Source organism: Gigantopelta aegis, chromosome 8 (assembly GCF_016097555.1).
Source record: "Gigantopelta aegis isolate Gae_Host chromosome 8, Gae_host_genome, whole genome shotgun sequence".
NCBI classification, from domain to species: Eukaryota; Metazoa; Mollusca; class Gastropoda; order Neomphalida; family Peltospiridae; genus Gigantopelta; species Gigantopelta aegis.
This window is the reverse complement of record NC_054706.1, coordinates 46,506,676-46,534,339: the sequence shown is the minus strand read 5'-3', so window position 1 is coordinate 46,534,339 and position 27,664 is coordinate 46,506,676. Positions and strand designations below refer to the sequence as shown.

The 27,664-nt window shown below is 38.6% G+C and overlaps 1 protein-coding gene across 1 annotated transcript in view; it reads left to right on the top strand.

The window, feature by feature from the left end:
- Nucleotides 1-254: 254 nt before the first annotated feature.
- LOC121380025 (potassium voltage-gated channel subfamily KQT member 1-like) overlaps nucleotides 255-27,664 on the top strand; it is a 107,411-nt gene continuing 80,001 nt past the window's right edge. Inside the window, exon 1 of the mRNA XM_041508745.1 lies at nucleotides 255-1,010. The gene's annotated coding sequence lies outside the window, so the exon portion shown is untranslated. The remainder of the gene's footprint in view (nucleotides 1,011-27,664) is intronic.

Genomic DNA, 27,664 nt, shown 5'->3' with positions numbered 1-27,664 from the left:
AAAATAGCGAATATGAGAAGATCAAATTTGATATCTCACCGCTGATGACGTCCATGGGCGTTTCGTTTTGACGAACCATCTTATTTCGCTTGTTGATTGGCGTCATCTGGTACTGTACGATCATCACTTGCGACTGCTTAAACAAATCCATTATCCAATAGCTTGCCCATACCTCATAGCGGAGCCGACAGCCTTCAGTGGGTTGTCAAAGCCCTCTTGAATGGCTCGGATCAATAACGACTCGTGGTGTCAAAGTTACTCTTCTGAAATAACTGACCACTTACAGGCAGTGTCTGTAGGTGCTACAACAAGTTAAACTAAAAAAACAAAAACCAAGAGAGAAAGAAAAAACATTTTTGAAAACAAAAATTTAAATCAAAAGCGAATGTTGAGTGCGAGCGGGGGAAAAAAAGTGTGATTTGTTTACGAGATAATCACGAAGATTCGTCCATACATTGATTCAGTATTGGTTGTCACCACATCAATAGAGGTACAGCGTGGAATTGTTGCTTCCCGTAGCATTCAATATCCGCATTCAGAGCGATATACGACAGCTGGATCACACTGGTAAACTCTCGCCGTGTCTGTGTTTTCAGCTTTTTATTTATTTATTTATTTCTCTCTCTATCTCTCTATCTATCTATCTCTGTTCTGAAAATCGTTTCTGGTATACCAACGTAATGACAGAGCGTTGATTAATTCCCCTGTCGTGTATCACGCATGCTGGATCGGAGCTGAAGATTTGTTTGCCGACCGTGGATGATAATAGTGGTCTCGGTTTTTTTCTCCTGGTGATTTTTTTTTTTTCATTTCATGGGATACGCGAGGAACACGTTCGATTCTTTTTGAAAGATCACCAGCTCTGTGGAAGCAAGTGTCGGGAAGCAGGCTAATGTCGCGCGTACACATTAGAAATCGTATTCAATGGCGGTGTCGCTTCGACTGCATTATCGTCAACCCTGAACGCAACGTGCTGGCGGAAAGCCCGCGAGACAACGGATTAGCCGAACGTAAGTATTTACTTAAAAGTATTGCCATTCACCGTGTAGCGCCGAACACTTTTCAGTAAAAGATAATAATAATAATAGCTTCTGTGACGGGCGGACGTAGACAAATTATACCTTGACGCAGTGTGCTTTTTAGACATTGCTATAACAACCACATGCAATCGATAATTTAAAATGTAAAGAATGGCAGCTTTCAAATGTTTTTTTTTTTTATCTTAATATTGTTTTTCTTCATTCGTTTTGAGAGGAATGTAGTACGGTTGTTAAGTGATCATCTTACGGGCAATAGGTCGCACGATCGACACCCTCCCCCACACCCTGAATCAAGGATCAAACCCAGATGGGTTTTGGTTTTCTCATTCCATCCATCGTTTGTATGTCAAACATAATGGTAGTATGTATCTTGTATGTGAAAAAGAGCGTACGAAAGATCATTTTCCATCCGGTGATAGCGGGTTTCTTTTTTAATTATTTAGACGCGACAGACACCTAACGATTAATTAATGTACAGGGTGTACCGGAATATTGTTGACAGAAATCGTTTTCTCGATAATTAATATGAATTGTGACGTGGTTTTTTAATGTTCTTGGTATTTCACACTTTGCTTAGATGAATTACGAAAATATAGCTATCGACAGTCACACTGTACTTCAGTATATAATAATTTTCATTTTAATAGTTAAAATCATAATGCATGTTTATGATACATTGCTACATCTACTAAAAACCTGAGATAGTCTTTCTATGTGCACTGTATGGAAAATACGTGTTCAGTGGCAACTCTCTTGTTATCTTTCGTGCCATAGAATTTTATGTATATTTTTTGTAATGATACTCTTTTCAAAGGTCGCGGAATATAATGTATTTTGAGCTACCAGTCGTATCTGTGGTAAATTGCATATAAAATAATATTTTGCTTCTAACATACTTAGTGGCGGGACGTAGCCCAGTGGTAAAGCGGTCGCTTGATGAGCGGTCGGTCTGGGATCGATCCCCGTCGGTTAGCCCATTGGGCTATTTCTTGTTCCAGCCAGTGTACCACGACTGGTATATTAAAGGCCGTGGTATGTACTACCCTGTCTGTGGGATGGTGCATATAAAAGATCCCTTGCTGCTAATCGAAAAGAGTAGCCCATGAAGGGGCGACAGCGGGTTTCCTCTCTCAATATCTGTGTATCTTACGCCATATAACGTAAATAAAATTTGTTGAGTGCGTCGTTAAATATAACATTTCTTTCTAACATACTTCCTCTGAACACTGCGTGTCGGAATCAATTAATGTTTGCCATCCAATTAATCATTGTCACACAAAATTATGCAGTCAAATTTTCATACATTAAAAAAAACGTCCAACCTAAATCATTAAGAAACCCAATTTGATGATAAAATATACTTTTTAAAATAAAAGTCCAAGAAAATGTCATCAGATCAATATAAACCAGGTCAGTGTTGCCAATGCATATATTCAAAAGGAGACTTGACAGCGAATCTGAAGTCGGGCTTCATCAATTACCGGGAAAAATTGACAGCAAGTATGCAATATAATTTAGCTTTAGATTCTAGCTAAAGGAGGATTTTGGTTCTGTCAAAGTTAAGTTAAATTTATTTCACGGGGATGATGTATTAATTTTTTTTTAAAGTAGGCTCACTTTTCAGGATTTCAGTTTGTGAGTATGATGTATTACTTTAACCATTGATAATTGATGATTATTTGGGGGATATATGCAGCCTTTTTTTAATGCAAAATTACATAATTCTGTTCACAAGAATCCCTACATAGGCAACTTGGTGTTGGCGAGTATTCATGCCGCGTCGTTGTTTGACTCCTTTGATTTGCTTCACTGCTTAACCACGCTGTGTGAGGTTTTTTGTGAGGTTTTTTTTTTCTATGCAAAACATGGCCTTATTTATTGAATGAAATTGGAATCAGTATCCAGGAGACGGCAATCGCATTACGAGACAGCAGATGTGCCGTGATGTAACTCGGCTTCAAAAGCGGTCGCTACAGCTCGACGGTTCTTGTTATTTTGTAGCAGTGTAAAAATACGAACGTGTGCGTATGTCGTACGGTTGCGAGTTAGTTAAGTCATTGGACTACAGGCTGGTAGGTACAGGGTTCGCAGTCCGGTACCGGCCCCAACCCAGGGCAAGTTCTTAAGGGCTTAATGGGTAGGTGTAAGGCCACTACACCCTCTTCTCTCTCACTAACCACTAACCAACTAACAACTAAGCCACTGTCCTGGACAGACATTCCAGATAGTTGAGGTGTGTGCCCAGGACAGCGTGCTTGAACCGTAATTGGATATAAGCACGAAAATAAGTTGAAATGAAATTTAAGACGTGGACGATGTCGTCCTCGGTTCCAGTCTTGGAAGGAGGAGCCAGCATAAGTCGACCTAACCTGACCTGACCTGACCTGACCTGACCTAACTTGACCTGACCTCGGCCTCGGTGGTGTAGTGATCAAACCATGGTCGGACTTAAGGCTGGTTGGTACTGGGTTCAAATTCCGGCACCGGCCACAACCCAGAACGAATTTTTTAAGTTTAACTATTCATTTGGTAGGTACGTGCATAGCAATACACCGAATGTCATCTCACTAACCACTAACAACTAACCATTCATTAAGTTAACCCACTGTCCTGGTCCATGGGACTGGATTGGATTGGATAACATACTAACGTGCCTATATCCAATTAATGTTCAAGCACGTCTCTCCTGGGCACAATATCTGACCCTGACCCATTCAGATTAATACTATAATACCCATGAACGCCATTCTTCGATATCATTTGACTATACTCGCTTTTCCTTTTAAACTTATTTTCGTGCTTATATCCAATTAAGGTTCAAGCAAGCTGTCCTGGGCACACACCTCAGCTATTTGTGCTGTCTGTCCAGGACAGTGAGTTAGGGGTTAGTTTGTTAGTGGTTTGTGAGAGAGATGAGGGTGTAGCGGTCTTACACCTACCCACTGAGTCGTTAAAACTTCAGGTTCGGTATCGGTATCGGTATTTTGGGGGTGATTTATCGGTGCGGTATTCGGTATTGATACAATACCTATACTGATATCGAACGGTATTTTCGGTATACTCGGCTTTAAATGCATGTCTGAGTTAAGTCTCCCCCGCTAATTTCATCTCTTTCAGCAACTTTGCGTTCGTCAGATATATTGTTAGTGCTTTACTAAATCGTGGATAACATTTTTCAATACCTAATTTCGGTATTTTGAAATTTGCTCGGTACATAAATCGGTATTGACATGATACCAATACCGAACGGTATATACGGTATACCGCCTAGCTCTAGTTAAAACTCGCTCTGGGTGGGAGCCGGTACCGGGCGGCGAACCCTGTACCTACCAATGTTATGTCCGATGGCTTAACCACGAAGCCACCGAGGCCAGTGCTATATTCGCTACATCGGACACAAATTGTATTACTGTCAGATATAAAACGTTTAAGCGGGCCGCCATTCACTGGTTTGTATTACATGGTATTAAAAACATGGCGACAGATGTGCATGGTTTATCAAGATCGCTGATAAATAACTGCTAACAGCGATAACTCGTGAGTTTATTAATGAAAAAAAGGTTGTTTTTGTTTAACGACACCACAAGAGCACATTGACTTATTAATCATAGGTTATTGAAAAAGTTTGTCTTGTTTAACGACGCCACTGGAGCACATTGATTAATTACTCATTGTCTATTGGGTGTCAAACATGGTTATTCTGACTCGTAGTCATCAGAGGAAACCCGCTACATTTTCCCTAATGCAGCAAGGGATCTTTTATATGCAGTTTCTCACAGACAGGAAAACACATACCACGGCCTTTGTCCAGTTGTGGTGCACTGGTTGGAACGAGAAAAAACAATCAGTTGAATCGGTTAGGCTATTGGATGTCAAACATTTGGTAATGTAGACATATAGTCTTAGAGAGGAAACCCGCTACATTTTTCCATTAGTAGCCAGGGATCTTGTAGGCACCATCCCACAGACAGGACAGCACATACCATGGCCTTTGATATACCAGTCGTACGTGGTGCACTGGCTGGAACGAGAAATATCCCAATAGGTCCACCGACAGGGATCGATCTCAAACCGACCGCGCATCAAACGAACGCTTTACCACTGGGCTACGTCCCGTTCCTTTATCAAAAAGGAAAATGCTTATTGTCCATTTTGCATTATTGGCGACAGCGGGTTTCCTCTCTCAATATCTGTGTGGTCCTTAACCATATGTCTGACGTCATATAACCGTAAATAAAATGTGTTGAGTGCGTCGTTAAATAAAACATTTTCCATTTTGCATTACTAAATATGGTGACGCGTCGTTGTAACTCTAATTAAAACAAATACCGGCCTCGGTGGCGTCGTGGCAGGCCATCGGTCTACAGGCTGGTAGGTACTGGGTTCGGATCCCAGTCGAGGCATGGAATTTTTAATCCAGATACCGACTCCAAACCCTTAGTGAGTGCTACGCAAGGCTCAATGGGAAGGTGTAAACCACTTGCACCGACCAGTGATCCATAACTGGTTCAACAAAGGCCATGGTTTGTGCTATCCTGCCTGTGGGAAGCGCAAATAAAAGATCCCTTGCTGCTAATCGGAAGAGTAGCCCATGTAGTGGCGACAGCGGGTTTCCTCTCAAAATATGTGTGGTCCTTAACCATATGTCTGACGCCATATAACCGTAAATAAAATGTGTTGAGTGCGTCGTTAAATAAAAACATTTCTTTCTTTCTTTCTAAATAAAACAAATATCGTTCAGATGTACTGAAGGTGCCATGTAGCTGGCTAAACCGGAGAGGTAAACGAATTGTCGGTGATACAACGCTGTCAATAAGCTGTCGTTTCACGTTAATATGAAATGAGGCGTTCTGCACAAAATGATCAGCTAATCGATAAGTAAACATATACCGCTCTGATTGGATTCATTGTGTTGTGGACACTGTAACGATTAGTAGAACCACTCAAAACGTGATTCGCCCGCATCACATTTTTGAGACGTTTTGAGGAAAACGACTTCAATGTCCTTGTTGTTGTTGTTGTTTAGTTTTTACTGTATCTTTGGGCATACGGAGCTGGATATAGTCCAGTGGTAAAACGCTCGGTTTGGGATCGATCCCCGTCGGAGGGCCTATTGGGCTATTTCTCGCTCCAGCCAGTGCCTCACGAGTGGTATACCAAAGACCGTGGTATGTGCTATCCTGTCTATGGGATGGTGCATATAAAGATCCCTTGTTACTAATGGGAAAACCTGTCCTGGATAGAGAAGCCGACCAAGGCCGGCACCTGTGACCACGACAGCCGTGTGCTACAACAGCTTGCTCTGAATGTGCACGTAAAATCATACGACCTGACCTAACCTAATGGAACAATGTAGCGGGTTTCTGTTCTTAGACTGAATGTTTGACATCCAATAGCCGGTGATTGATAAATCAATGTGCTCCCGTGGTGTCGTTAAACAAAACCAAAAGCAAACATTTGGGCCATTAGATATAAGCAGTATTATAATAGCAGTCAGCTGTGAATTTATGTTAAATATTTATTTATTAGATATAAATTAGCATTGTAAACTGTTTGGATAAGGGGCGGGGCGTAGCCCAGTGGTAAAGCGCTCGTTTGATGAGCGGTCGGTTTGTGGTCGGTGGGTCCATTGGGTTATTTTTCGTTACAGCCAGTGCATCACGTCTGGTATATCAAAGGCCGTGGTATGTGTTGTCCTGTCTTCGTGGTGATCCCTTGCTACTAATGGAAAAAATGTAGCGGGTTTCCTCTCTAAGACTATGTCAAACTTATCAAATGTTTTGCATCCAATAGCCGATGATTAATAAATCAATGTGCTCTAGTAGTGTTGTTAAACAAAACAAACTTTGGTTTTGGTTGGATAAGACATGTCTGCGTGCTGAATGTGAACATATTCATCATTTGAACAAAGTTAGACATCTCCTTCATTACAAGCACAGATAAAATTTAATTGACACTGAAGCAAGAATAATGAGGGGTTTTTTTATTGCTTAATGGCACACAGAGACGGATGTGGAACTAATACTGAACATTTCAGTTGTCCACCTCAACTCAGTCATGTAACAAACCTTCGCAAAGAGCATCTTCAGCATTTGTCAGATTTGTGTAGAAAGAGTGACGTATTGGCAGTGTGAACTGGAGTCAGGTCAGGTCAGGCCATAGGTATTAACGTGCACATTCAGAACAAGCTGTTGTAGCACATGCCTGTCATGGGCGCAGGTGTCGATTTGTAGATTTTTATACTTGGGACCAGGAGTAGATCTTGTAGATCTTTATACTTGGGACCAGGAGTAGATCTTGTAGATCTTTATACTTGGGACCAGGAGTAGATCTTGTAGATCTTTATACTTGGGACCAGGAGTAGATCTTGTAGATCTTTATACTTGGGACCAGGAGTAGATCTTGTTGATCGTTATACTTGGGACCAGGAGTAGATCGTGTAGATCTTTATACTTGAGACTAGGAGTAGATCTTGCAGATCTTTATACTTGGGACCTGGAGTAGATCTTGTAGATCTTTATACTTGGGACCAGGAGTAGATCTTGTAGATCTTTATACTTGGGACCAGGAGTAGATCTTGTTGATCGTTATACTTGGGACCAGGAGTAGATCGTATAGATCTTTATACTTGAGACTAGGAGTAGATCTTGTAGATCTTTATACTTGGGACCAGGGGTAGATCTTGTAGATTTTTATAATTAGAACCAGGGGTAGATCTTGTAGGTCTTTATATTGGGACCAGGAGTAGATCTTGTAGATCTTTATACTTGGGAACGGGAGTAGATCGTATAGATCTTTATACTTGAGACTAGGAGTAGATCTTGTAGATCTTTATACTTGGGGCCAGGGGTAGATCTTGTAGATTTTTATAATTAGAACCAGGGGTAGATTTTGTAGATCTTTATACTTGGGACCAGGGGTAGATCTTGTAGATTTTTATACTTGGGACCAGGGGTAGATCTTGCAGATATTTATACTTGGGACCAGGAGTAGATCTTGCAGATATTTATACTTGGGACCAGGGGTAGATCTTGTAGGTCTTTATACTTGGGACCAGGGGTAGATCTTGTAGATCTTTATACTTGGGACCAGGGGTAGATCTTGTAGATCTTTATACTTGGGGCCAGGAGTAGATCTTGTAGATTGTTATACTTGGGGCCAGGAGTAGATCTTGCAGATCTTTATACTTGGGACTTACCTCTTGGATATAACAATGGTCACTGCACGGTTGCCATGTCTCTCTGAGATTTTCCACACCCAATCCTAGTCAGGTCTACATAACGAAACGGTCATCCGCGTTACTGCTCTTTTTTAAAATTAATTCCGTTTTGCACTGTCTTTATAGATTGTTTATAGAATGATGGGACGGACTATAGATTGTTGGGTCTGTCCATTCTGGTACGAACATCTTTCATGTGGGTTTTTTAAATAATGAAAGACCAAACATCAAATTTGAATACAAAAGTGAACAGCAAAATCTAAGAGTGGCTAGTCTTTTTTCCGGGGTTGGGGTGGGGGAGGGGTGATGCCCAACATGCCCATCCCTGCCTACGCGTCTATTTAAGAAAAATTAAATCACCATTAATTGATGAAATGTATCGTATTTTATCACAAATTGTTTGTGTTACAAAGTATTTTTGGTGACAGACAGACGCTGTATGAAGGCCGCTGGCGATAACTGTTAATAGGGGGCGGGATTTAGTTCAATCGGTTGAGTACTTGCTTGGAGTGCTTACGTCGCAGGATCGAACCACCTTGATGGATCCATTCAACTGATTAGGTTTTTCTTGTTCCAACCAATGCACCACAACTGATCAAAGGACGTGGTATGTGCTTTCCTGTCTGTGGGAAAGTGCATATAAAAGATCCCTTGCTGCTTATGAAAAATGTGGTGGGTTTTTAACTGTTTTTAATATTTAGCTGCTCATCTGTTTGTATTGTGGTATATATGTTTCTGAAATCATCTTGACAATTTGTATGTTTATAATTATTTATGTTCCTCTGATGCCACTGAATGGGGGCCATGAGAGTAAATAAAGTCTGTTCTGTTCTGTTCTGTTTCCTCTGATGACTACGTATCAGAATTACCAAATGTTTGACATCCAGTAGCCGATGATTAATTAATAAATGTGCTCCAGTGGTGTCGTTAAACAAAACAAATAAACTTTATAACCGTTAATAGCGATAACACGAGTTTTATTAAAACCATAGCTGTGTTTGTATCGAGTCACTTCTAGCCCTCCCCTTATTGATATAACATATCAATAAGTGGATGGCTAGAAGTGACTCGAGCTACTTGCGTTCATAAATATGGCGAGGAGAGATTGTAACATTAAACCGCTTAACCACATAGAGGAACACCGTGAAATTGTTCACTGGCGTTAGAGATGTTCGGTGTTGCTGAACGCAGGCGTGTTTTTGGTTTCCAAACAAGACACAGACCATGTAGGAAATTCTAACAGTGCTGGTATTGATGGGTCTGTGGTTTAAGACCAATGTCCTTGATAAACTGGAAAACACTGTATATAATTATTTTCTCCAATAGTGTTCGCTCTTGCAAAGGATAACCACCCGCGCAGTTGTAAGTCGAGGCCTGTGTAGTTATTGAATGTACCCAGTATCCATGCTGTTCGTCGAAACATTATTTTATAGAGGAATATCAGCTTTCAGGGCCATCGAGACGGAATATTATTACTTTGTGTTTGATGATGGGAAATATTTTAAAGATTTTTTTATAACATTATAATTATAATTAAATTCATTTAGCATGGGGGTAGGGATTGAAGGATACTTTATTGTTTTAAACATACAAAAGTAATTTCATATTATAACAACACAATTATAATTAAATTATTTTAAAATGGGGGTGGGGAATGATGGATACTTTATTATTTTAAACATACAAAAGTAATTCCAGATGATAACAACATAATTATAATTGGATTCATTTAAAATGGGGTGGAAAATGATGGATACTTTATTGTTTTAAACATAAAAAGTAATTTCACATTATAACAACATAATTATATTTAAATTCCGTTAAAATGGGAGTGGGGAATGATGAATACTTTATTGTTTTAAGCATGCAAAAGATTTTAAAACATGAAATATCCTAAATATTTGTTAAATTATTTTGCATTAAAGGGACATTCCCGAGTTTGCTGCATTGTAAGATGTTTTCCACTAAAAAAATATTTCTACGATTAAACATACATATTAAATATATTTTCTTGTTTAGAATATCAGTGTCTGTATATTTAATGTGTTTTTGGTCGTCTTAATATTTGTAAGATGCCCAAACTGGAGTTGGTCTTAAAATAATTTCGTACGTACGAAAAAATCGTTTTTAAGAAATAAAATGAAATTTAACCTACTACAAATATTAGGACGATCAGAAAAACGTTTAATATACAGCCACTAATATTTTATGCAGAAAAATATATTTGATATGTAATTATAATCGTTAAAAAGTCTCTGTTAGTCGATAACATCTTAAACATTGCAGCAAACTCGGGAATGTCCCTTTAACTTATCCATGAGCTCGTTTTGCATGCACGCTATGGCTATTTAATATAAATGTATATTACTTAGCTTTACATTGTGTAGTAGTAGTATTTGGATGCAATCTGAGTAAACTTTACATTGCGTAAACTACTCAATCCTTGTTGAGAATAATCGGGATTAAAGGGACAGTTTAAAAATTGTATAATGATCAAAAGTTTTTGGGGTTTTTGTAGTCAGTTGTAAAGATTATACCTTGAATTATACCTTATAATTAAATCCAAATCCAAATAATTTCATTACTACAATATGTATTTTATATGTATTTATAAATTTATATGTATAATTATTACTGTAAAGTTCAATAAGGGTGACAAAAATGTTTTTATGTCGTATCACAGTTTTAACTTGGATAGCATCTCCATATTATCAAAGAACTGGCCGATGTTTTAATGAATACGCTATGAATAATTTCTATGTACCGTACTCTTCGCAAGAATTACCGATGAAAGTTTGTTTTGTTTAACGACATCACTAGAGCAGAATGATTTATTAATCATCGGCTATTGGATATCAAACATATGGTCATTTTAACACTGTCATAGGGACGAAACCCGCCACATTTTTTTTTCATTAGTAGCAACGCATCTTTTATTTGTACCATCCCACAGACAGGATTGTACATACTACGGTCTTTGATATACCAGTCGTGGTGCGCTAGCTGATTCTCAGTAAAAAAAAACTACTGTTTACGCCCAGTTGCAACACATTACAATTTTGTTTTATCCCACTTCCCCCTTTCCTTTCTCTCCTTTGAATTCCGTCTCAATTCTTCCCGATCTGGCAATTCGTCCTATCTTTCAAATTCTTTCGCTGTCCACCTCCACATCCCAGTCGTTGTCTCTCCAGCCGCCACAGGTATTGTTCAGTTAAATACGCAAATACTGTATATGTATGATCGATAAAAAAAAATGTTTTGTTTTGTAACGACACCACTAGAACACATTGATTTATTAATAATCGTCTAATGGATGTCAAACATTTGGTAATTTTGACATATAGTCTTAGAGAGGAAACCCGCTACACTTTACGTTAAATGAGCCATCCCACAGACAGAATAACAAATACCACGGTCTTTGATTTACCAGTTGTGGTGCACTGGCTGGAACGAGAAATAGCCCAATGGGCCCACTGATGAGAATCGATCCTAGACCAACCGTTATAATCATTTCTTGTCATTGTATAACCTTGTGAAAGAATTGTTTATATTTTCAAGGGCGGGATTTAGTCTATTGGGTAGAGCGCTCGCATTTGGTGATTGGGTAAAATGATCAAACCTTCTTCGCGGAACTTTTGAGCACATACCACACGGCTTTTGATATGCCAGTCGTGGTAGGATCCATGAATTTGTAACTACCTATCATAGATACATGCATTCCCAGTCTGGAGCTCCACGCGGTAAGACGTGTTTTTATGTCGAAATTACATTTTTTTTTTTTTAAATATTATTAAATAGTCTGATCCTCTCTTCTTTCTCTTATTTAGTTTTGGACTGTCCTTCTAAAATGCTCCAAATTATGTCAATATTCGGCCGATCAGTCAATTCTTTTTATTTTTGGCTTGTAACCTTTTTCTTTTTTTAAATTTATTCTATTAACTTTTTCAAAATTCTGCCCATTTTCAATCCCCCCCCCCCCCCCCCCCCCCCCCTCCATCCCGAGTCAGGCCACCGATCTTATCGGAGGTCGGACTCGGGATGGGCGTGTTCGAAACCCTAGTGGTGTATGGGCACGTTAAACTAGTTATCATCATCAGCATAGATACATGTGGAAATCACGAAACATTACACTTGCATCTTGAAGAATGCGTTTTTAATATTCTCTGTCTGAATAGCATAGAACAGAATAGGAAGAAAATGTTTCATTTAACGACGCACTCAACACAGACCCATTCATTTATCTTAAAGAAAGATCCTCCACCTCAGTGTGAGCACTGTCAGTGTACTCTGACGGTACGCCACATTTTGGTGGAGTGTAAGCATCTTCATGAAATTCGAAAAGATATTTTTCGTCAAAGTAATGTGATGAAATCATTTCGATTCCATCCTGAACGCATTTTACAATTTTTACGTGACACCGAGTTTTATTCTAAATTTTAATTATATCTATCTGTGATATTTGTATTTTTACACAGTCCTTTACACTGTGTTTTTATTTAACTGTTAAATTTTTATATTCATGTTGATCATAAAACACATATGCGGCTTGCATTTACCACCTGTTTGACACCCCAATAGCCGATGTATTTTTCGTGCTGGGGTGTCGTTAAACATTCATTCATTCATTCATTCATTCACTCAACACATGTTATTTACGGTTATATGGCGTCTGACATATGGTTAAGGACCACACAGATATAGAGAGGAAAGTCGCTGTCGTCACTTCATGGGCTACTCTTTTCGATTAGCAGCAAGGGATCTTTTATATGCACCATCCCACAGACAGGATAACACATACCACGGCCTTTGATATACCAGTCGTGGTGCACTGGCTGGAACGAAAATAGCCCAATGGGTCCACCGACGGGGATCGATACCAGACCGAGCGCGCATCAAGCGAACGCTTTACCACTAGGCTACGTCTCGCCCCCAGAATAGAATAGAATAGAATAGTATAAAAAAACCACACCTTAATGCTAACTAACAGCAAAGCATATTCGATGTTATTTGATGTTCTCTTTACGACCATTTTTATGGAGCAAAAAAAAACAACAACACATTTTGTTTACCAATATTCACCGCAACAGATTAAAATAAATTATATAATAATATACACTGTTGACACATGTTCGATAACAGCAGATTTCAAACCGCTACATTAGTCACCAGTGTTATTTATTATCACGTGAGATGTGTTTATGATTACCAATGGCGGTGTTAAATGCAATTACTCCGCACTCATTGATTTCATACTCACAGGATTTGGATCCATAAGTACCCAGTGTGACACTGGTCGCTCATACACGTGTGTGGCTTATTGATTTTTTGTAAATAGATTTTTTTTCCGCAGGATGAACTCGAGCAACGTGATTTTTTTTTTCGCTTAGGCAAACTAACCCAAAATAATGTATTGATGTATGTGTATGGTTTTGACCTATAAAAATACACATATATTCTGCACGTGTGTGTGTGTGTGTGTGGTTGTGTGTGTGTGTGTGTGTGTGTGTTGTGTGTGTGTGTGTGTGAGTGAGTTTTTGTGTGTGTGTGTGTGTGTGTCTATATATATATATATAGTGATACCTCTCAAACCGGTACCCTCTGTGAACAGGAATCCCACTCACAGTCCATTTTTAAAAATCAGTACAGAGCGTAACCTCTTTAAACCGGATGTACCTCTTAAGTGTTATTTATTTTCCTTGGTCCCGAGGGTGTCCGGTTTAGATGGCGGGTTTCACTGCTTTATACATGCATACATACATACATACATATGATACATACTACATAGGATTTACATACATGCATAAGTACCCAGTGTACATACTATATACACATGTGTGGCTTATATATTTTTTGTAAACATACTTACATACATGCAGGATACATACTACATACATATATACATTAATACATTTTACATACTTAATACATACATACTACATACATATATACATTAATACATGTTACATACATACATACATGGTTTTGACATATAACAAATACACACATACATCCTACATCCATCCATACGTACATACATAGTGTGAGCGTGTCGTGAGTTAGTCTTGTGTTTGCGGGCGTGTTCGGTGCCACAGGTTCGAGTCCCAGCAACGGCATGGGTGTGTGTTTTTGAGGCCAGAAAGGATTAATTATCCCCTGCGCCAGTGCGTTAATATCTATGTATGTAACAGTCAACCTCGAATACATACAATATATAGTCCATTTTTAAAAATCATACATACATCCATCTTTACATACACCATCCATCCATCTCCATACATACATATATACATACATACATACATACATACATCCGGGTTTAATACATACTAGACAGTGCCAGGTTCTGCCCACTGTTTCATGCACGTAAGCGGGATCGACCGCGTAGATTGTAGGCCCCATGCATATATAACACACAGTTACAAAGATACTTCCTTTTTATGGAAGCTTCGATAGCTCAGAGCGTATCGTGGTTAGTCTTGCAATTTGCGGGCGAATCGGTGCCACAGGTTCGAGTCCCAGCAACGGCATGGGACAATTTTGTGAGGCCAGAAAGGATTTAATTATCCCCTGCGCCAGTGCGTTAATATCTATGTATGTAATAGTCAACCTCGACATACATACAATATATAGATATGTATACATCAATACATACATACATATGTATGGATAGCTCAGAACGCATCGTGGTTAGTCAGCAATTTGCGGGAGATTCCTTGCCAATCGCTAATCAAGATTTTGAAAACAAAATGTTCCCTTTATAATTAGTGTGTGTGTGTTTGTGTATGTGTGTACGTGCGTGCGTGTGTGTATATGTGTGTGGGCGCGTACGTGCGTGTTTGTGTGTGTTGTGTTTGTGTGTGTGTTGTGTTTGTGGGGGTATTTGGGGGTGTTGGTTAGGGTTTTTTTTACGGGGTACATCAGCGTTGAAGATCGGGGTCACTCATATCTTATTTTACACATTATGCTGACAAAAGCGTATGATTGCCGTCCATGTTTGGAACGGGCATAAAATGCCAATAAACATGAACTGCTATACCCATTCCGTAATTACGTAGGCGTATTCCACGCCACGGAACGAGTGGCATATCAAATGCAATGGAATAATATTTCCCGTCTGTGGGGATGTGCTATAGAGAAGAGTGTTACGAAGCTAATCGAAGAGAATGGCCTGTATGGCGGAGGCGACTTTCTTCTCTCACTTTTGAGTAAAGTGTCGCAATCACCATATATTTCACGTCTAATTTGACATGTGTTAATTGAAAACATGCGCGTGTCGCTAAACAAACGATTGTTTATGTGTTATGTTTAAAGGGCACGTCATGCGGATCGATTATAGATTCATCACTGGATAACTGATTGCTAAGACGGCGCTTGTAGAAGCCGAAGCTAATACAACCAAACCTGCTTTAGTGGCCACTTCTGTTAAGCGGTCACCGGTGTTAAAGAGGCAATCTCAAAATCGCATAATGACTATAAAATAGATTTCTTTTTCTTTTTTTACTTTTTTTACTTCTTTTTTTTGTAAAGATTAAACCTTGATTTGTGTGCCCATACAAATTATAACCGAATAATTTCGATGACTATTATTTATAAATTTTATATTACTGGAACACCCAATAAGGGTGTCCAACAGATTGACGCGGCTTCTAATATAAGGGAAAACACTGTTTATAGTGGCTACACATTACAATTTCGGAATCAATTAAAGGGACAGAGCCTAGTTTCAGCCCATGAAAATTAACACTTAAGTTTAGTTAATCTACAAACCTATAACACATTTGGATAAAGTTCCAATTGAGAGAAACACGAGTCTGTGACTTTGAAATAGTGAAATGCCCTCTAAAAATAGACTAACACTCGACTCCATAGCTGTTACTTCTCGGCCGCACGTGCGTTTTCAAAAATATACCGGCCTCGGTGGCGTCGTGGTTAGGCCATCGGTCTACAGGCTGGTAGGTACTGGGCTCGGATCCCAGTCGAGGCATGGGAATTTTAATCCAGATACCGACTCCAAACCCCGAGTGAGTGCTCCGCAAGGCTCAATGGGTAGGTGTAAACCACTTGCACCGACCAGTGATCCATAACTGGTTCAACAAAGGCCATGGTTTGTGCTATCCTGCCTGTGGGGAGTGCAACTAAAAGATCCCTTGCTGCCTGTCGTAAAAGAGTAGCCTATGTGGCGACAGCGGGTTTCTTCTAAAAAAAAAAACAGTGTCAGAATGACCATATGTTTGACGTCCAATAGCCGATGATAAGATAAAAAAATCAATGTGCTCTAGTGGCGTCGTTAAATATAATGCATTTTGTGATATTAAAAATACCAGGATGACCAAAATACACATTGAATGTACGGAAATGCATAATATAAACAATACAATCTAAGTAAAGTATGATTTCAGTTATCAAAAACGGTTCTAATAGTAAAAAATATGCCTTAGTGTTACACAGTTACGTCATCGAACTTAATACTGGTAGGTACTCGGTTCGCCTCTCGGTACCGGAATCTACCCAGAGCGACCTTAATGACTCTGTGGGTACGTGTAAAGCCACTACGCCGACTTTTCTCTCACTAACTACTAACCCACTGTTCCTAACAGACAGTCCACATAACTGATGTGTATGCCCAGGACAGCGTGTTTGAACTTTAATTGTGTATAAAATCACGAAAATAACCATAAATGAATAAATGAATGGATGCATGTTTCAAATGGTGGATGTTTTTCTTTTGACCAAGGGCGGGACGTAGCCCAGTGGTAAAGCGCTCGCTTGATGCGCGGTCGGTCTGGGATCGATCCCTGTCGGTGGGCCCATTGGGCTATTTATCGTCACAGCCAGTGCATCACGACTGGTATATCAAAGGCCGTGGTATATGTTATCCTGTCTGTGGGATGATGCATATAAAAGATCCCTTGCTACTAATGGAAAAATGTAACGGGTTTTCTCTCTATGACTGTGTCAACATGACCATATGTTTGACATCCAATAGCCGATGATTAATAAATCAATGTGCTCTAGTGGTGTCGTTAAACAAAACAAACTCTTTTAACCAGGAAGTATTTTTTTTTCACCATCATTACCAATAAAATCAGTGTAAAAACCCTAGAGACGGTAAAACGGAACTGGTGTTTTTCCATGACTTTTGGACAATAAAGAGACCGGTACTAATGGACATAACAATAGCCAGCGCTATATCGGACAACGGCGACAGTGCTCAATGCTCTGTATTTATAAAACACGTAGAAGCGATCGATAGTGTGTGTTTTATGTGATAACCCTGTGTTTTTAATTTAGATTGAAAATCCCGGCCGAAGCCTCTAAAAAGCTGCGATATCATTACCCGTTCGTTAGTTGGTTCTTTGTCTCGGTCAGTCTTCCAGTCGCTCAACCAGTCACTCAGTCTGTCAGTCACTTATTGGGTGCCAAACTAGTTCCTGACCATGTATGAAAACAGACTGCAACGCAAATCAGTTTAATAGAAAGCGACAAATTGTAAATTGCTCCGTATTGAATTGCTACATTCAGAAAAATACAGCATTAGACCTCCCCCCGCCCCCCCCCCCTTTCAAATGAAACTATATCGAAACTCGACATGTTGATTATTGTAAAAAAAAAAATCTAGATTAGAAATTCAAAATAAATATAAAATAACATTTTTGTAAAGCTTAAAAACAGATTTTTTGTTTAACACAAATTAAACTGAAATTTCTGCCGTTAAATTCAGTATGTTTGTGTCAACCCAGTTCCTAATCATGCATGACACATACTGGATCGATGGATGGATGGATGGATAGATAGATGGACGGACGAATGGACGGATGGATGGATGGATGGATGGATAGATAGATGGACGGACGAATGGACGGATGGATGGATGGATGGATGGATGGATGGATGGATGGATGGATGGATGGATGGATGGATGAATGGATGGATGGATGGGTGGATGGACGGATGGATGGAAGGATGGAAGGAAAGATGGAACATTGGACGGATGGATGGAAGGATAGATGGATGGATGGATGGAAGGATAGATGGATGGATGGACAGAAGGAATTTTTCGATGGATCTATGGATGAGTGGGTGGTTGGATAAAAGGTTGGATTAATAGGCGGATGGATGGATATATTTTTAGACAGAGTAAGTACAGGCCATCATCACTCTAAGTAGCGATATATAATGTAATATGTACCTCTGGGCTTCATATTTAAAAGCGCCACAGCCAGGGCACCACGACTGATACATCAAAGTTCGTGGTGTGTGCCATCCTGGCTATGTGATGGTGCATATAAAAAATCCTTTGCTGCTAATCGAAAAGAGTAGCCCATGAAGTGGCAATAGCAGGTTTCTTCCCTCAATATTTGATTGGTCCTTTACCATATGTCCGACGCCATATAACCGTAAATAAAATGTGTTGAATGCGTCGTTAAATAAACTATTTCCTTCTTCCTTCCTTCATACCGGCCTCGTAGTCTAGGGAGTTATGTTCATGTTTTTGAAGGTTGCTTTTTTTTTTTTTGCTCAAGTTAATAAAATTTTGGTCATATGTTCCCATGACCTACCTGAACTAGAAATCCATTGGTAGCATTTTTTCTGACCACTATCATGTCAGTCATCTTGAAATTCAAAATGGCCGTCATTTTCATATATTTTCTTTATATATTTCCATTCCCATTTAACATAGACACATATTTTTAGGGTCTATGTAAACATGTTATGTTAGTGAATTAATTTTTATTATTATTATTCATCTTACATGAAAATCAAAATGGACGTCATTCCATTATATTTTTTCTTTCTATCTTTACTCCCATTAAAGACAGAAAAATAATTTTGGTGTCAGTTTACATCTATGAGCTCAGATGATTATTTTGTAAAAAGGAAAATTGTTGTCTGATCTTGGCAGCCGTCTTGAAATTCAAAATGGCTACCACTTTAATATATATTTTTCAAATATTTCAACTCCCGGTTGACGTGGAAGCATAATTTTTTGTCCATGTCCAATTCTGTATTCCATGCATTGGGTGGTTTTCATTTATATAGTTAATGAATCATGAAAACAATCTTGAAATTCAATATGGCCGCCATTTTAATACATTTGTCTTATATCTCAACTCATGGTTAATGGATAAGCACAATTTTGTTGTCTAGATGTATATTTCAGTGGTCAATGAATCAACTTCTTTAGATTTATAGTCATCCAATTATGGCAAACATCTTAAACTTCAAAATGGCAGCCATATGGAAATTCAAAATGGCCACCAAGGTAATCATTTGGCAAATACTTTTTCTCCTAGTCTACATAAAAATGCAACTTTTGTGTTTATTAGTACATTTTTAAGTCAAATAATTATAATATTGCAATACTAATGGCAAACCAATGAAATAAAGGAACATACCAACTGTAAATTGTAATACATAAACATAATAGCATATTAGGCATCTACTTCATCTATAATAGTATGCACATTGCAGCAGTCATCATCAGTTTCATGTGTGCAACACTCTGTACATTGAATGTTGTGTTGCTTACACTAAATTATAGTAGATCTATCTGAACACTTACTGACACCACAATTGCATTTGATCAGTTCTACCACAGATTCTGGTGCAGCTTGCACCTCCAACAGCAGTTACAAATATACCAACCCCCTTGACCCAACCAAGTTTGCATGGATCAAGAATGTCCAGATGTAGCATGGTATCTTGAGCTCAGAAATGTGCTTGGAGATATGCTCTTTGTATTGGGTATGCTGTTTTCTTACCCCAGAGGTAGGTGGCAGTGTTTCCACACTTTGGTTTGTTGATGGTTTCTTGAACTTTTCATCTTAGAGTAGCTGCATCATGACCCTTGTGCTTGGCTTCATGCAGTAAAATCTTCACATTGTTTCACTGACCTCTTTGTATGGTTATTACCGATTCCAACCTGACTTTGGTGTTACTTATATATGGAGCTTTTGTGAATACATTGAATTCTCTTTATTGATGTCCACCATCACCAAATGTCCTGTTGTGTCATATTCAGTTACAGCATGACCATCTGGTAATCCGAGTCTATCTCTGGATACTGTTCATTATACAATGTTTGCAGGTTGATCTGGTTGTGACTTACAATGGTAATGGTGATAAAACTCCAACAGTCTGTGTCTTTGATGTGGAAATCCACCTCATTGCCTGGCCCGATTACTTCATGAGTATGGGGAATCATGTGTCATTGTCACATCATGGCCTGCAGTAGTTTTCGATATCGTAGCACTCAGATAGCTTCGAAAATTTGTAGCCTGGTTTGTGGAAATATCTTTCAAAAATATTATTGTGTTCAAAAATAAATCTTACACCCATGTAACCATCTAATAGTGAATCAAAGCATGCAGGAAATGCTTCTGTTCACTGACAACATATATGTCAGATTAGAAGTGAATTTCTGCACCAGACACAGACTTAGTTCTTATCCTGAGAAGATCACACACACTGATCCCACTAATTATCGGCACAGACGTAAGTCGCAACCAGATCAACATGCAACTAATTGATGATGAACTGGGTTCAGAAAGAAAAGCAACATTACCAGGATTGCATGTAGTAACTGGATGTGACACAACAGGACAAATTGGTGGTGTATGCAAACAAATGTTATTGAATGTATTCGAGAAAGCTCCACTGGCTATATCTGAAGCTCTTAGCCAGCTTGGAATTACTGATGAATTATACAAAGAGGTCAATACTCCATGGTACTAAGCTCAAGCGTCATTTGTATAATTGATGCAGCTATTCTGAGAGGATAGAAGTTCAAGACACCATCACCAAACCAAAGTGTGGAAACACTGCCAAATATATATTAACAGTATACCCAAAGAGCATATCTCCAAGCAAATATCCTAGCTTAGGATTCCATGCTACATCCAGTGATCTAGACCCATGGTTGGATTAAGGAGGATATATTTGTCAATGTGGTTGAGGCTGTGATAGAACTGATCAGATGCAACTGTGGTATCAATAAGTTTTCATGTAAGGAATACAACCTGCAATGTATAGAACTCTATAAGCGGTGATGGTTGCTGCAATACACATGCCATTACAAACGAAGTAGATGCCTAATCAGGGGTCACAATAGCAAAATAATTAGTTTTAGTCAATTTTCAGATACACGTATGTAGGATATTTCTTTAGAAATTATTAAAAAGTGGCTAATCTTAACAACATTCAATTAGCCATATTCTAAATGGGTATAGCCCTGCTAATGTGTCATTGTGAATTACAGTTTACAATTGGTCTGTTCCTCTATTTCATTAGTTTAAAATCTAGAACATGAAAGTCATTAGTAATGCAATATTTTTATTATTTCATATAAAATGTATGTGGACTAGGAGGAAAAGTATTTGCCAAATGATAAAATTGGTGGCCATTTTTAAATCTCCATATAGCTGCCATTTTGAATTTTAACGTGGTTTCATGACTGGAGGATGGTTATACAATGTCACCCTTTAATTCATTGATCATTGACAAAAATAATTGTGCTTCTGGCTTAACTGGAAGTTACGATATATAAAAAATGGTGGCCATTTTGAATTACAAGATGGCTGCCACAATTGGATGACTATAAAAATGTCACCAATAAATTCATGGCTACATAAATTTACATATAGACAAAAAAATATTATGTTTCTATGTTAACCGAGAGTTGATATATATGGGAAAATATACTAAAAGAGTGGCCATTTTGAATTTCAAGATGGATGCTTAGGTCAGGCAACAATTTTTGTTTTGACAACTTCATTCACTGAGCTCATAAATGTAAACAGATACCTAAATTGTTGTTGTGGGTCAACTGTGAGTAAATATATATATATATATATATATATATATATATATATATATATATATATATATATATATATATATATATATATATATATATATAAGAATATTTAATTGGCAGCCATTTTGAATTTCAAGATGGCTGTCGTGCCCAAATGACTAAATTAAATGTTATCAGCGAGTTCATTGCCCCCAAAAATATAAATAAACACAAGAATTTGTTTTCTATGTTAACTGGGAGTCAAAATATATGTAAAATATCCCAAAATTATTGCCATTTTGAATTTCAAGATGGCCGCCATGATCAAATGACTGAGAAAAATGCTACCAATGGATTTCTAATTCTGGATAGTCTTAAAAATAAAAATAAATACATTTTACTGACTTGAGCAAAAAAAAATGCAAATTTACATAACTGCCTTATCTATCGGTGGCGTCGTGGTTAGGCCATCGGTCTACAGGCTGGTAGGTACTGGGTTCGGATCCCAGTCGAGGCATGGGATTTTTAATCCAGATACCGACGCCAAACCCTAAGTGAGTGCTCCGCAAAGCTCAATGGGTAGGTGTAAACCACTTGCACCGACCAGTGATCCATAACTGGTTCAACAAAGGCCATGGTTTGTGCTATCCTGCCTGTGGGAATCGCAAATAAAAGATCCCTTGCTGCTAATCGGAAAGAGTAGCCCATGAAGTGGCGACAGCGGGTTTCCTCTCAAAATCTGTGTGGTCCGTAACCATATGTCTGACGCCATATAACCGTAAATAAAATGTGTTGAGTGCGTCGTTAAATAAAACATTCCTTTCTTTCCTTCCTTCCTTCATATTAAAAAGTTGTTGACCGACGTGCCGCATAAGAACACGCCACTTATATAATTCTCGACATATCAGTATCGCAGTATGGATTTTGTCTTTTCTTTTTACCACTAATAAGATTCTAGTACACCAGCGTGTACCTATTTACACATTTTATACATGTTATCAAACTTATTGCAGTTCTTTCCATAGGAGAATGACGTTGCTCAGAACTAGCTCTGTGGATCCATTCAACTGACTGAGTTTTTTCTCGTTCCAAACCAGCACACCACAACTGGTCAAAGGCCGTGGTATGTACTTTCCTGTCTGTGGGAAAGTGCAAATAACAGATCTCTTGCTACATTAGGAAAAGTAAAGTCTGTTTTATTTAACGACGCCGCTAGAGCACATTGATTTTTTATCTTATCATCGGCTATTGGACGTCAAACATATGGTCATTCTGACACTGTTTTTAGAGGAAACCCGCTGTCGCCACATAGGCTACTCTTTTTACGACAGGCAGCAAGGGATCTTTTATTTGCGCTTCCCACAGGCAGGATAGCACAAACCATGGCCTTTGTTGAACCAGTTATGGATCACTGGTCGGTGCAAGTGGTTTACACCTACCCATTGAGCCTTGCGGAGCACTCACTCAGGGTTTGGAGTCGGTATCTGGATTAAAAATCCCATGCCTTGACTGGGATCCGAACCCAGTACCTACCAGCCTGTAGACCGATGGCCTGCCACGACGCCACCGAGGCCGGTGCTACATTAGGAAAAATGTAGCGGGTTCCCTCTGATGACTATATGTCAGAATTACCAAATGTTTGACATCCAATAGCCGATGATTAGTAAATCATTGTGCTCTAGTGGTGTCGTTAAACAAAACACACTTTAAACGTTTTTGCTCAAAACTACAGCGTTGTAACAAGACCACATTAACTGTATCAGCTGCGAACATTTCAAAATGTGGAGACCACTATGTCAGACGAGTGATATCATACGATGATTGATTTAAAGAGATTGTGTTTGTCTTTATCACAGTCATGACGCAGACGCAAAATCCACGCTGTCCGATGAAATTAATATCACCAAAAACTGAATGATCCGTTATATATAAGTTAAACGTGTAAGTGCAAACGCCGTAAGATAAATGGTATCTAACGAACGCGCATGTATTCTCTCTCTCTCTCTCTCTCTCTCTCTCTCTCTCTCTCTCTCTCTCTCTCTCTCTCTCTCTCTCTCTCTCTCTCTCTCTCTCTCTCTCTCTCTCTCTCTCTCTCTCTCTCTCTCTCTCTCTCTCTCTCTCTCTCTCTCTCTCTCTCCCTCTCTGTCTGACTATTTGTTTACCTACCGTATCAGTATCTATATATCTCCCGTTTTCCTTTTTGCACCATTTTTTGTTTATTATGCAAATTCTATACAAACGTCAACAGCCTGCAACAAATGTGAACAAAGTCCAAGAAGCTGCATCGTGTATACAGAGTTATATAAACGTGAACAAGTGGGAACAATTTTCACCACATGCCCAGCATTTTTTTTTTTTTTTTTTTTTTTTTTTTTTTTTTTTTGGTTTTTTTTTTTTTTTGTGGGGGGGGGGGTGGTTTGTTGTTGGGGTTTTTTGACAAAAGTATGTTCGTGTACACAAGGCTTGTTTAAGAACCAAAAAAATTTATACAATTCAAACTAAAACTTAAACTGTTAAGAGTTATTATTTGTAGGTATATTTCAAATTTAATTATTATTTATAACGATTGTCCGTTATTTCTTTTACGTCAAGGGCTGGATGTAGCCCAGTGGTACCCATTGGGCTATTTCTCGTTCCAGCCAGTGCACCACGACTGGTATATCAAAGGCCGTGGTATGAGCTATCCTGTCTGTGGGATGTGCATATAAAAGATCCCTTGCTACTAATGAAAAAATGTAGCGGGTTTCCTCTCTAAGACTATACGTCAAAATTACCAAATGTTTGACATCCAATAGCCGAGTGGTGTCGTTAAACAAAACAAACTTTATTTATTTTATTTTACGTCCATCTGGGACACACAAAACAAATCATACGCAAACGCGGATCTATCTATCTATCTATCTATCTATATATATATATATATATATATATATATATATATATATATATATATATATATATATATATATATATATATATCTATCTATCTATCTATATATATATATATATATATATATACTGTACGGAAACAGACGCCGATTAATCAATGTGTATATGGATAAACATGTGGTGGTATATGCACCTTTAAAATTGTGAGATATTTACATGTTTTAACTTGCTGACTTAATTAACACGAGATGTAGCCGGGATTATATTTCCCACGATAAAAATTAATTGAAAAAAAAAATCTGTTGCTCTAATTCCGTTAGTTATGGAAATGAAAATCTGAATTGTATCGATTGACTATATTTCCTCGTCTTCTTTAGTTCCGGATGCATCGACGCAAAAGCAATGTCGACTCGCAGGTAATAATAAAACGTCAAATCCATTATTACACTTGGTTTGCGATTTCCCGGATTGTGACTCGGTGTATTGGTGTATCGCTGACCACGCTGCAACAATCCGACACAGGCGCTGACTTATCTAATGTTTGAACAATAATATTAAAAACAATATGGAAACAGATCAACCTTTATGTCAAAAACATGAAATGAGTTATGGTAGGTGTAGAGATTGATAGTCGTAGGTCCAAAACACCCCTAGACTGGGTCTGGGTCGGTGTCTGGAGAATGTGGAACCAGACGATAAATAAAATATTTGGTTTTGTATAACGACACCACTACAGCAGACTGATTGATTTATTCATCATCGGCTACTGGATGTCAAACATTTGGTAATTCTGACATATAGTCAGAGAGGAAACCCGCTACATTTTTTTCATTTGTAGCACGGATGGTTAAAGATAACGACGTCTGCCGACAAACGTCTGCACTGTGTATGGTAGACACCATCTTCATAAATCAAGGCTAATATTCGTTCCTCGTATTCAGCCTTGATACATGTCGTCAAAATATCGTGCCACAAAATGCTTAAATTTCACTGGATGCGATGAGATCTGATTGCAACGAATCGCAACGCTCCTTATAGATTCCCTTGTTATCGTAAACAAAGATGGCAGCGTCAGCGTCCGTGGAAACGTGTCGTGTTTGTCACGATATGTTAAAAAAAAAGGATTGGTCAGCGATGTCATCGTGTAAGGGACATAATCGGTATTACAAATTTTCTTCCAATAGTAGTGGATATCAGTAATCTTGACTACATGTATCAAGGCTGAATACGAGGAACGAATATTAGCCTTGATTTATGAAGATGGGTAGACACCGGATATTGGTACTATAGTAGCTATGAGCGTTCTATATAACTGTATAACTTAAAATCTTGATATTTGAGACTTTTAGCAAATAAAGACGCCAACAGGTAAGTCTGAATACGTAATAAATTTAAACGTCGTTCAAATTGTAAAAATAACCTGGTATTACAATTCGCCGTACAGTCGCAATTTAAATTTTTAATGAAAGAAAGGGGTTATTATACATAATTGTGTTCTGCAATGTTAAAGTTATATGAACGTGTACGAACTTGATTATGGTAAGTGACCCCCCCCCCCCCCCCCCCCCCCAACAGTACCAATATCTGGTGTGGGTCCCACACAGTGGTCATTGCCGGGTCTCTATTTCATGCCAGCACAGACGCTGTGTTCTGTCACATTCGACTGGTACCATACTCGCCAGACCAGATTTTCGAAGATATCGTAAAGATGTTATAGCTTACGACGGTTTTACGAAATTGTAGCTAAGATATTTTCAAAATGTAGCCAGACTCAGACCCAGACCAAGACCCAGAACCAAAGCCAGACCCAGACCAGGTGTATATTAGTCCTTATTCCGTGTTGACTGATCAGTGTGTAATTATGGAGTAACGTCACGGAAAAGTAAATTTTTGACTTGCGAAGATAATAGCCCTTAAAAATAAAATAGTATGGTACTTGTGTCTCTAGCGAAGGTCTTGAGCTTTTAATGGCATGGCAACGTCTTACAAATCGTATGCGTGTGACGTCCTTAAAGATTGAAGTATCTTGCTAAGAATATCCATTTAATAAATTATCTACTTCAGGTGTGGTTTTGGTTGTCCTGGTGTCTATAAAACCTCCAGACAATGTAGTAACGCATGCCAAACCAATGAACCGGAACCCACGTTTATCTACTCCCGTTTCATAATTATTGGAGGCGTAACGTTGCTATCGTTTCATCCAGACATATACGCGTAAGAGACAGGGGTGCAGAGGGGTGGGGTGGCAAAAACTGATAAAGGTATTCGGACAAAATCTTGCGACCTTTTTACCATGCATTTCCATCATTCTACTAATAAAAATCGTTGCAAGCCATGTCAAAATGCGTAGTGATTCGTTTGCAACCCTATAATTATAGCTGTTTGGCAGTAATGCTAATATGAATAAATGGTATCCAGATTTGAACATTTTTGTATAATTCAGGCAAAACCAGCCTGCCCCCTTCCAAAAATGGAAGTCCGTACAACTATGTCTAGACAGTAACCGTAAATAAAATGTGTTTAGTGCGTCGTTAAATAAAACATTTCTTTCTGGTGGGGAAAACACGATTTAACTACAGTAGTTGTAGAACTGTCGTTTGTGTGATTTGATTTGGTGGAAGGAAACCACCACATCTCAACTACAGCAGTGTTGGCATTGTTGTCCGTGTGATTTGATTTGGTGAAATGCACCATTTAGCTGGAGAAGCGTCAATCTCATTT